The following is a 12799-nucleotide window of genomic DNA, read 5'->3' as shown; positions in this document are numbered from 1 at the left end:
TAAGGGATTCAGGCAATGTTTACCTAGAGTTTTAAAAACCTAGATTTAAAACTTTTTAGTAACAAATTGGATATATCTTTTAATCTAAATGATAAAGTTATTAGAGTAAATCAAAATGACTATTTTCTCATATTGACCTGTCCCTAACCAAAGCAGGTTTCAGACTTGGGCATACTTTGAAATTATCAATACAGTAGTTAAAATATAGATTCCTCGGCAAACTTACAGAATATCAACCTCTTGGGATGGAGAGGCAATGTGCTTTTAAAAAGGATTCCATGTGGATCTGGCTTAAAACCATTAAGCAATCGGAGAAATCAGAGGTAAAATTTGGCTTCTATATGCTATAGTTACTAATATTATCTTCTGATCTACTAATGAATAATCACCTCAAGGGGAGAAAAGGAAAAGTTATTAACCACTCTACTCTGAGTTCTAGAGCTTCATATAGATCAGTTTTTCAAAAACTGTAATGACGCCAAGACTCCCATTTTAGAGATAAGAAAACTTAGGGTTTAGAAAGTCTAAACTCAGTCAGGGTCACACGTCTAGTTAGTGGTAAAACGAGTAATAAGTCAGCTGACCTCCTGTTCACGGCCCATTTAGTATGGCCAGCTTCTCTCAGCCCCAGAAAGATCAATTTTTAAAACATGTTTCCTGCAAGACAACTATTTAAGTCATTTCCATTAAAATAAAAATACATGGTGATTTTCTCACACATCTGCTTTGAACTGGCTGCTGATAACTCAAATTTCCAGGGAAGAAGGAAAGAGTTGGCTTTCTGTTACTGATAATCTCTTTCACTTTCATCCAGCCCTCAGCTTCTTCCTGGCATTCCTGTATCAGAAAGCAAACACGGGCAGCTCTAAACCCTTAGCACTCACCAAGCCTCTTAGTTGGTGTTACTGAGTTCCCTTGAGCAGTTTAGAGGTGGGATAGCTCTTAAAAGTAATCAATTTGCATAAACCATTCCTTTTGCAAATGGGCAGTGGAGATTTAGCCAAGCACGGAGAAGGAAACGTCTGACAAACATGATCCTATAATTGGGCTACTTATGCTTGTGGACAATGTTGGGTATGGCCAAGATAAAGCTTGGTAGGTCTAATTCCTGCTGACCGAAGAATTAAGAGAGCATCAGGACCTGAGATGAGGCAGTCTAATTCAATCCTGAAATGATCCCAGAAATTAATGTCACAAAATTTCTGATCCTTAGCTATAGGGACATTGGAAACAACACCAGCTGGTCTGTTGTGGTTGTTACTGACTGGCACAAGGCGGATGGATTTCGTTTTCCTTTGCTGGGCACCTCAAAGGATAACTATGAGTTGTAGAACGTTGTTAAAATATTTGTAAGACAGAGTTTTGTAAGTAGATTTGCATGTAGTATTAATAATAACCTGTGGTACTGTAAATTTTGTTTTGTTTTTTCAAATTTATATTGACAATTGTAGTCTCTGAGAACACTTAAGTACATGAAAGCAAGACTTTTACTGTTACTCTTTCAAGATTGAGAACCCTGAGTTCAAAAGCTGATACTCTTAAAACACCTAGGTTAAATGAACACTTTTCAAAAACCAATGGGAGTAATAAATACAGCCTTAAATTTTATCAACTGACTTTTCAAATGAAATTGTTGTTAGACAAATATAAGCATTTGTATAATTAAAAAAAGAAAATCCATCTCCATCATGAACCTGTAATCAAACTTTCTGGTGCTTGTATTTGCTCATTTTTAAATGGGTCAGTTTTTGCCTGTGTGTGTGTGTGTATATATACTTCACTTCCAGTAATGACAATTTAGTGTGCCTATACAGTCCAGTAATGACAATTTAGTGTGTCTATCTTAACAGAATTACAAAGCAATTCTGAAACAAAGGTCAGGAGACGGTCCCATTACCTTCTCCAAAGGGTGCCAGGACAACTTCTCTGTTATATTTTCTCCCATAAACGTTTTCTGTTTCTTTTTTATAACATGATCCATCATTTTTCTAAAAAAGACAACATACAGACCAAGCTTTAACACAAGTTTTTGTATTTTTATGAAAGCTGCTATTTCAGCAGCCAGAGAAGCTGACTTAGCTGGCCCCTAAACAGCCTTCTCTCAACATGCCATGCAGACAAGATAAACCAGCTGATTGTGTAACAGCAGAAATCCCGCTACACGGGCAGTTCAGGAGCTGGCAGAGGTGGTGGGAATTTTTCTGCACAGTGTTCTGGACGGGCTGTCCTGTCTGGTCTGTCTTTATCCCATTGTTCCCTAAAGCTCATCCTCCATGGTAATGCCTCAGACTGTGATGGGCAGTTCACTTCACAGCATGAATTCTGACCATTAACTTAGTGATAGGACCCGGAGGAAATGCTGCCCTCCCCAGGTCTGTTCTTTGGGAAAGTCCTTGCACAGGAGCAAACTGTGCCCCAACCTGGGTGATTAATTTTTATAATGGGAGCTCAGTAGGGTTAGATTGTATTGATACATGTAAAAGTATGTAGAAAGTTGAGGATTTTCTCTGAATAAAATAGTACCAATACTCCGTTTCTCTGTTTCCCTCTGTCTGACAACCCCCCCACCAACAATGCTGTAGAAGAAAGCTTGTTCCTCTCTAACCGTTTTCTTTTCTTTGCATTTGTCCATGAAAAGTAGGTCTACTTTTGCAGGTGTGTGTGTGTGTGTATTTGTAATGAGATAATGGTCTTAATTTATTCAGAGAACTCCCTTAATTTTCTACTCACCTTTAAATTACAGAGAAAGAAAATTCTGCCAATTCTTTTGATCTCTCATGAATGTACTATGGAGTGAGTCTTAACCTCTCTATCCTCTGCATCCCATAGGAGCAGATGTGGTTAATTTGGTCCCTGGTACTCATCAGGCATTCTCCACTTCTTCCTTACTAATGCACTGTGACATCATATGATTTTATTCAGGCCACCACTGTGTCCAGATAAGACTACATATCCCAATCTACCTTGCAGCTGGAAGTGGCCAGTGAGATGCAAGCAGAAGTTGATGGGTGGGGTTCCCAGGGTAACTTTGATTTAGCTGGGAGGTGTGTCCTTGCTTTGGGCTTCTATTTTCCTTTTGCCCTGAGACATGGTGCCGTGTCTAGAGCTCTTGTGGCTATCTTTCAACCTTGAAGTGACCTTGGAAACATTAGCTATAGGCCAAGTAGGTAGAGTGGAAAACAGAGAGATTGTCACTCCCTGATGATTGTGGAGAACATGACACGTCCTGGCTTACCTATCTTCAAACTTACTTTGGGAGAAGAAAAGGAACTCTTTTTAAGCCAGTTATTTGGTTTTTTTGTTCAATCCAGCTGAAGCTAGTCTGTTATAAACTATATACAAGTCATGTAATCTAGCATAGCTCCACCCTGCCCCTTTCCCTCTTCTCTCTCCTCCCACCCTTGGCTGCTGGTTTTTGCTTGCCTTGTAGCTTCTCATCTCCAACTGGTAAACCCAGTGCTTGGTCTGCTTGTTGCATGAATGTTGGAAGCCTTCCACCAGTGATGTCCACTATCACTGAACATAGACATCCAACATTTGTCAAACCTAGCCCCCATTTGCTTCCAGGTACCCCAGTTAGCAGCAGAATCCAGTCTCCTGATTTGAGGCCAATTAACCAATCAGATTATTAATCATTTCCATTTCCATGAGGAAGAGCCAGTAAAGAGGGATAGAGGTGGTGGATTTTTCCTTTACGGTGTTTCTGAGAGAGTCATGATGGAGATTCCTTCTTCTATGAGATAAGAGGAAAATGTGAGAAGAGAAAGAGTTTCCCTAAAGACACAAATCCTTTATTATGTTTAAATTTCCATATCAGTCTTTGCCTCTTTTTCATTTCCACTTCTTTAGCTGTGTTGAAGGGAGTGAAGGACTGGAGTGGAGAGATGAGTCACTAGATCCAGGGCCCTTCAGTGCAACATGCAATTCAGCTTTACCTCTCCTTTGGCTGGTAGCTCTGAGGGGGTGCAGGAAGCAGGTGTGTGCTTCTCCACCATATAAAAGTGCTCTCACCCTCTCCCCTGTGCACCTACTCAGCAGCAAGGGACAAAGAAAGAATGTTGGGGTTGTAGACAGGGGCTCTGTCTACCTGCTTTGGCTTCTACACTGTGTATATCCTAAACTCATTTGTGTAAATCACAAGGGAGGAGCAGGGAGCTTATTTTGTTAGAAATGAATTTGTTTACAATGAGTTAAGGGTAGGCAGTCATAGTTTGCAATGGCTGTTTGAGGATTCACTGCACTTTCTAGATTGCCCTTCCTTTCCATAGAAGGTTAAACTAACAACATTTGCCATCAAGAAAATAGGATAGTTACCCTTTCCACATTCCAGAGTCTTATTCTATCTACTTCCTTAAAAGAAATCTGAAGAAAGAGACTCAAGATCGTTTTGATTACATAAAAAGGTATGTGAACAGCACTTCTTAAGGACCGTTCTTCAGGTGTGATGAAGAATGTCCTGTTATTTTCTAAAAGGATCATCAGAGTTGACAATTTTGTGAACTGTCTATTTTGAAAATAGAACTCAATATTCAGGACATCACGATAACTAGAGGAATCACCTAGGGCTTAAATCTCAAAACTGTGTGTGTGTGTGTGTGTGTGTGTGTGTCTGTTTGTCTGTTTGTCTGTCTGTCTGTCTGTCTCCCAAGTTTTGTCCCCATGGATGACCCACTCAGAGCCATGGTACATCAAATGGGCCATTCAGTTGCTGTGAGAAATGAACACCAGTGCATATGTTTGACTCAACTGCTGCACTGTGACTCTATTTAAAGTTACCCAGTGTTCAGCGTTGCCAGTTTCATAATAACACCTAGTATTTGTATATCACTTTTGGCTGAAAAACAGACTTTTAAAAAATATACTTGGGTTTTATCACAAATGTAGGTGGCAAGCATGGCTCTTTCGTTCCTCCAGTTGAGGAAAATGAAGAAAGAGGAATGAATGACTTGTGTAGGCTCACTAAAGCATTTGTAAAACCTAGGCTTTATTTGCCTTCAGTTTAGTTTAACATAATTTGTTGATCGAGTACTAATTCTTTTCTCATACTTTTTTGAGATCTAATTCACAATTCACCTTTTTAAAGTACACAAGCCATGATTTTTAATATATTCACAGTTGTACGACCATAATCACTATCTAATTCCAGAACATTTTAATCACCTCAAAAAGAAGTCACATACACATTAGCAACCAATCCCTATCCCCTTCCTTCCCCAGCTCCTGGAAACCATTAATCTACTTTCTGTCTCTGTGGATGTGCCTTTTCTGGACATATGTAAATTGAATCATACAATATGCGGCCTTTTGTAACTGGCTTTTTTCACTTAGCATAATATTTTTAAAGTGAATACTTCATTCCCTTTGGCTAAATACTATTCCACTGTATGGATATACTACATTTTGTTTATCTACTCATCAATGATAGACACCTGAGTTGTTTTTACTTTGGGTCTGTTATGTGTAATGCTTCTGTGGACATTCTTGTACAAGGTTTTGTGTGGAAATCTATTTTCAATGCCCTTGGCTTTATGCCTAGGAGTAGAATTGTTGAGGTATATGGGAACCCCATGTTAAACTTTTTGAGGGATTGTCAACCTGTGCTACAAAGAGGCTGCCCAATTTCACATTCCTACCAGCACTGTAGGAGGGGTCCAGTTTCTCCACATCCTTGTCAGCACTTGCTATTTTCTGTAATTGTGGTTAGCCATCCTAATGAGTGTGGTAGCTAATGATTTTTATTTGTTTTATATTTCAATAGCTTTAAGGGTACAAGAGGTTTTGGTTATATGAGTGAATTGTACAGTGGTGAAGTATAGGATTTTATTGCACCAAGTAGTGTATATAGTACCCAATAAGTAGTTTAATGGTCTTTAAACAGTAATAATTTAAAGAAATAGAAAACTGAGACCTTGGGTCTTTTTTTGTGTGTGTGAGACAAAGTCTTGCTCTTGTTGCCCAGGCTGGAGTACAATGGCATGGTCTCAGCTCACTGCAGCCTCCACCTTCAGGGTTCATGCAATTCTCCTGCCTCAGCCTCTCAAGTATCTGGGATTACAGGCACCCGCCACCACACCCAGCTAATTTTTGTATTTTTAGTAGAGATGGGATTTCACCGTGTTGGCCAAGCTGGTCTTGAACTCCTGACCTCAGGTGATCTGCCTGCCTCAGCCTCCCAAAGTGCTGGGATTACAGGTGTGAGCCACCATGCCTGGCTGACCTTGGGTCACTTTCTAAGCTGGGAGAATAGATTATGTAGCCCATGGAAAGGGAATCCCTTTCCTTACCAGGCTTCTCCGCATTTTTATTGCCCCACTCCTTATGCATGACAGGCTTTCAGGGGTCTGCACTTAATGGGAGGCAGAGAAAGCTGCTTGAGGCTTCACCACCTCCCTTCATTCCCAGAGTCCCACATTCAGTTTACAGGGAGGCTTTTCCAGTTTGCAATTCCAACTCTCTCCAGAAACTCTCCTACCATTAACACCTGGCTCGGTGCATTCACTATTGTCACCATCTTCAGCTGTTCTGGAATACCCTCTACACCACTGGATGCCTTCCTCATATTAATAGCGATATACAATACCGAACATGCCCATGGCCCTTATTATACATGGTTATACTTAATCTTTATAAACTCTGTGATTCATGTTGTTATTGTCCCAGAAATTTTAGAGATGAGGAAATTAAAGATAAAGGACACAAAGTCAATTTCCTTGGCCACACAGCTATCAATGTTAAAGTAGAAATGACTGGGCAAGGGTGTAATGTCAGTTTTGTCTGTCCTGCTATTTATTTCTTCTTGGTCTCTTCTCAGCTTCTGAAAGTCTGGATAACTCTCTTACACTGAGAAATCCTGAAAAATGATTTCTTCATCCTCCCTCCCCTAATGACACAATAATCCTGGAGGGAGTTACAGAGCTAAGTAGGCCTGGGATGACTTGGTTTTATTTAATTATAATTTTAATTATTCCATTAAGCCATTTATGTCTCTGGAGTCAGTTTTTCTTCTCAGATATTTTCTGATAACTAGAAAATACATTTATAGTTTTTTTTTCTTGGTTTTAATTGCAGTCATTCATTGGATCAGTTTAGGTTTAGAGTAAATTCTTGGATAAGAATAATCAAGGTTAACCCCATACACACAGTGCAATAATCATCTTTTTTTTTTTTTTTTTTTTTGGCTGTGAAACAGAATCTAGCATGGTCATTTCATACCAGGTGAAGGACGGCTCTCACTTAAACAGTCTTTTACCATACTTTCTATGATTTTGCTGGTGTGAAACATTCATTATTAGATTACATGGCAACAGTGCTAGAGTGGACTCTGGATTTTTTATGCCAGACTTTAGTTAAGTGGAAGAAGAGAATAAAAATTTCAGCATTTCACTAGGAATGGAAGTAGATGAGCCTCTAGTGTTTTTGTTTTTGTTTTGTTTTCTGTTTTTTTTAACTTTTATTTTAGGCTCAGGGTAAATGTGCAGGTTTGTTACATGGGTAAACTTGTGTCATGGGGGCTTGTTGTACAGATTATTTTTTCACCGGGGCAATAAGCCTAGTACCCAATAGTTACTGTTTCTGATCCTCTCTCTCTCCCATCCTTCATTCTCAAGTAGACCCTACTGTTCATTGTTCCTGTATTTATGTCCATGTGTTGATGAGCTGCTATTATTTTTAAGGGTCTAGTTAAATTGAAATGGTACCTTTTAAAAAATATTCACCATTGAGACATGTGTTTTCTAGTAGCAAAAATACCATAATGAAAAACTCAGGGCCCCAAATGCTTTTTCCCTAACTACCTATCACAATCTCTCAACCTATTTAAGAGCAAAAAAGAGGAACCTGGTATCTGGGAAAATATAGACATTATCTGTCATTTGGTATGGGCTTTGACCATATATTTTACTTTCATGACAAGTTAGGCCTACTTTCTTAAGTTTTAATCCTTCCTACCTGCAAAATTAGAAGTTGGCATCTTAAAGATAGGGTAGGATGAGGGTAAAGATATTTCTTGTATTTCTTCTGGAAAGACGGGTAGGGGTGTGTGTAAAAATCTTCAGGGGACGACTAAAGAATAACTGTAGGGAATGGTGGCAAATTAATTTAAATTAACATACTGTAATAAAGCCAACCCCTGAGAACTGTTCTTCTGGATGTTGTCATAAATAACACTCTATTCATTATATGGGCAAATATGAGCTCAAACTAAATGAATCTATTGAATTTTGTTAAAAAGTCATTTAACTCAGGGTTTACGTCAGGTTCATTCTGTTTCTTTTTAAATTTTATTTTCAATTACCCATATAAAAATTTCGTATATTTATGAGGTACAATGTGATGTTTTGGTATATGTTTATCATGAGGAATGAATAAATCATATTTTTTTAAAAAAATGCTTTAACTCTAGTTCATAGCAATATTGAGAAGAAAGTGTTTCTAAGTTGCAAGGATCTTTACTGGAGACTTTTTTTTTTCCTGACACTGGATCTTTGACATAAGTGATGTATAACTAATACTTGGGTGATTCCTGTAATTGGCATAGTTCTAAAATAAAGCAGACACAAATTGTTTTCTGTTTAAATATTTTATGTCAGTAATGGAAGCATTTGTATATATGCTCAACCTTGAATCTTTGTAGTATTTGTTACTTAAATATACAGATACCGCACTGGTCAGGGTCTCTGCTATTCCTTGGGCCTCTTTGCTTCTCCAGCTCAGCCCTGGCTTTATATTTTCTGTTTCAAGCTCTTCCAGATTCCATCTTATCAATACTTCAGAAACCTCTAAGGTAGACAGTGTAATGGAGATAGTCAGAAGACCTGGATTTGAATACTCCATCATTTGTTTATTTTGTGACTCTGGGCAAATTATTCAGCTTCTTGAGGTAATTTTTTCATCTATAAAAGTGAAAAAATGCTTAATTCTTATTTCTAGTATTAGGCCTTTAATCTAATTTTCCATGCAAAGCTCTACTCTCATAATTCATTTTGAATCAATGATAGCTTGAAAAATATCCCAGTAATTTTCCTCCAGTCATTCCCCTCATGCCCCACCTCCATGTTCACCATTGACATCAATATTTGTCAGCATTTAAACAAATTGTAATGATTTTCCTCCAAAAGGGATTTTACTACTTCTGTTGTTCAACATTGACATTTTCCCACTTCACTTCATTTTGGGAAGTGGGTAAATAATGAATAAAATGAGTATTGACACACCTTGCAAGACAAATTGACTCAACTGAATTGGATCACTTTGTTTCAGAGCAGTATTGGAATACTTAACTGAATTTATTAGTGGAGCCACAGGAAAGACTTAATGGGCAAGGCTGCTATAGGAGCTCAAATAGAGGTGGAAGAAGGGTGAGGGAAAGGTGAGAGAGGGTCTGATAGCTACCTGCTGCCCAGGTGAGAATGAGCATAAACAAAGGGTTAAGCATCACATGAAGGGCATGGGGGTCCTTGGAGGTGTGGGACCCACAGAACCAATCAGATGGGCTCCCTGAGGCTACCTGACCAGAACTTCGGGTACCTGATAATCAGGATGGCTACAAAGGGGCTTGGAGAGGAGAGGAAGGCAATGAAGCTGCCTGCTGGCACAGGTTGCCTTCGCCTGCCTTCGCCAGGAAAGGGCAATGTTCAGGACCCAGCTCAAGCCAGCAGTGGAATATCTATAGTGAGAACTAGAAGCTCATTGCCCCAACAAAAGTGATACTGCTGCTTAATTCAACCCTGATATGGAATTCTTTCAGTTGCCCAAAGTAATAATATTCTTTGTGGGTCACTGACACTAAAATATTTTGTTCCTAGCAGATGGTAAAAACTTAGTGAGTGTTTGCTGAATTTACTCATTCACTTAATCATCCAAAAATACTTATGAAACTTCTGTTTTAGGCCTGACTCTATTTTAGAGTGTAGAAATATAGTCATGAACTAATAGTCAAGTCCTTGAAGTCACAGGGTTTCTATTCTGGAAGGGGAGTCAGATACTTAAATAAACAAGCAGAGTAGTATCAGGTATTGATAAGTGCTTATCATTAGTCTTATCTAGAATGATATTTTACATACAATGGTCAGTGGAGTGGTATTTGAGGTCTGAATCATAAAAATTAGCTGCCTACCCCAGGATCCATGCAAAGAGAACCTCAAGTGGATTCAAAACATATAACACATGCTGATTTGTTCTGCCTCTTAAGTAAATCTTATATACTGCGTTCAAAATAGTTGTTGAACATGTTCCATATTCCAGGTAATGGGTTAGGTGCTACGGATCTATAAGCAAAAGCCATGGCCCCTGCCTTCAAGGAATTGACATTCCAATATGGAAATCCAGAGGTGTAAACAATTACAATAAAAAGTGAGAACTGCCCTCATGGAGGTAGGGTCAGTGTATGTGGGAGACTTCTTGAAGAAGTGTCTTTATTGTAATGAAAATAGACTATCTGTGTGTTGGGGAAAAATTTTGCATGGGTCTCTCATGTTTCTGCAAGCCTGGTCAACAAAGACTGTTATTTGGGACTACCGTTGAAGGATGTTTGAATGGTGAACCTCTTGGAGGTTAGAGGTAGAGTGTCTCTCTTGAGCAGAGAGGTTTCTTTACTAGGATACTAAAAAAAGTTTCCTTCTAAGGAAAAAGTTGGGCAGGTTTCCTTCTAACCTCTTTAAAAGCTTGGAGTTTCCAAAGCTCGGGGTTTCTCACCTTTGGGGTGCAAACCGACTGAGTATGCAGTATCTACCTTGGCCACTCCCTAATGCCCCATAGGATTTGGAGGACAGAAAGAACCAACATGAATATTGGAGCTTATGCTGCTTGCTGTGCCATGGGTGATAACGTCCTTTGTGTCTGACTCAGGAGTCTATGTCTTCTGCAAGAATCCATGCAATTGTGGTAGCTCCCTTGTTAGCTTGGAAGCATATAAAATTTCAGACCCTTAATCATTCTTAACATGGTGACAATATGAAAATTATTTCAGCTTTCTGAGCTTTAATTCTCTCAGTGGAAAACTTGGGATAAAAATTATTCGCAAAATCATTGTACGAGCCAAACGGAAGGTCATAGGTGTAGCAGAGACGGTTAGCTATTCCCTAATATATGTTCTCTCTCCTATAACATAGAAATTGTAGTGTGGCAAAGTCTACCAGATTGACAAAAACAACATCTCCTAGCCTCCCTTTCAGCTAGCTGTGATCAAGCAATAAAGCTCTGGTTAATGGGGTGTGAGCAGAAGCACAACTCGCAGATGATCTTGCAAGGAACTAAAATTCTCTCCCCTTCCCCTTCCCTCCTTCTCATTGCCTGGAATACAGACATAGTGGTGAGACATCTTAGAACATTTGGATGGGAAATACCCTGCACATGGCGGAGCACTAAAACAGAAAGGAACCTGGAGCCTCTGTTCTTTTGCTGTCACCATTTAGGTCCTGGACTGCAAATATACAGACTGTCACATCAGAAATAACCTTCAACCTTGTTTGAGCCACACCTATTTGGCATGTTTATTGAAAAAATGAACCTGTATTTTAATTAGTGGAGGAGTGAGAAGATCTGAGTGAGGGATTAGAGAGATGCTGTTGGTGATGATAGAGAATAGAAAATAGAGGCAGATAAATGAGAAGGAGGGAGATCACCTAGCTGCCCAGTAATGTGATTATTTTTCAGAGGTTTTGAATGTTGGCAAATCTTTGTCTTACCTGGTCTGGGGAGTCTTGCAAGAACTTTGAATTCCTTGGTCAAATAAATTAGAAACACACTGAGTTAAAGTTAAACATAATTATTTATTATAGGTATTACAAGTGTTTTCAGCACTAAAGGATTTTATGCCTCTTGAGAGAGGGCTGAAAATAGTGTTCCTCAAACTTATCTGAAAATGAGACCTTCTATCTAAAACTTCTAGTGCTCATGGCCACCAGAGGACACGTGATCCAATACCTGTGAGATTTAAAGACATCTACCAGCCCTCTAGAAAATTTTAATCTGCACTAACCTCCAAATAGTCCACAAAGCAATTCACAAAGAAAGGTATTTGTCAGATATGAGGATGAAATAAATGTGTGCATGACACACACACACACACACCCCTTTATCAATCGAGAGCCAGAAGTTGCAGATACACAAGAAACCATTTGGTATCAATTTTCCTCTCTACAGAGTTTAGCTTTCTGTTTTTGTTCCAAGGTGTGGATGCATAGGACGAGGACTGAAAAAGATAACAGTTCCTACCTCCATTCCACTTAAAGATCTTCATGAAGAAAGTCCTTGCCAGAGCCTGAGCAAAGTGAATACAATTCTCTTAGCAAGAGGTCACACTGCATGGTGGATGGCCTCCTTGCTCAGGAAGTTCATGACAATCCAAGAGGCAAAATGAAAGGAGGCAGAACAGAACATGTAAAGTCAGAATCCTGTGACTTTGGCCCTGAGAGTGTTTGATCTGGCAGGAGCTATTTTCCATGAGTAACTGAGTCCTATATAGCACTTATGGGATCAAATGGCAGTATACATTGGATCAATAGTTAATGTCTTAATTCTCTCCATGACCAATGTGAGGAAAAGCAATTCTGTTTAAATCCTTCATAGACAAATACTTCATGCAGAATACTGGGGGGAAAAGAATTAAAAGTTGTGATCTCATGTCACATATTCCTGCAGTTTTCTCAACAGTACAGTTAATCCTTTGGGCTGGCAAGAGCAGGTTTTCTTTCATTATTTTGGTCTGTATTGGCAACAAAGTTATTAGGTGCAAAGGAAACACACAGAGATGTCATACCACGCTTGACACTGTCACTGTGACAAGGTTTTCTCCAGCTGT

The 12799-nt window shown here is 39.1% G+C and overlaps 1 long non-coding RNA gene across 1 annotated transcript in view; it reads right to left on the bottom strand.

The window, feature by feature from the left end:
* The window catches only part of LOC105711991 (uncharacterized), a 39122-nt gene extending 26758 nt beyond the window's left edge, over window positions 1-12364 (bottom strand). The window contains exons 1-2 of the long non-coding RNA XR_001106215.2: window positions 12214-12364; window positions 9213-9325 (exon numbers count right to left, since the gene is read on the bottom strand). This is a non-coding gene — a long non-coding RNA (uncharacterized LOC105711991). The remainder of the gene's footprint in view (window positions 1-9212; window positions 9326-12213) is intronic.
* Window positions 12365-12799: the final 435 nt, after the last annotated feature.

Source organism: Aotus nancymaae, unplaced genomic scaffold (genome assembly GCF_030222135.1).
Source record: "Aotus nancymaae isolate 86718 unplaced genomic scaffold, 86718_ANA_hifiasm-v0.15.2.pri h1tg000016l, whole genome shotgun sequence".
In the NCBI taxonomy this organism is placed as follows: domain Eukaryota; kingdom Metazoa; phylum Chordata; class Mammalia; order Primates; family Aotidae; genus Aotus; species Aotus nancymaae.
Note: the sequence above shows the minus strand (reverse complement) of the source record. Positions and strands in the feature narration are given on the sequence as shown.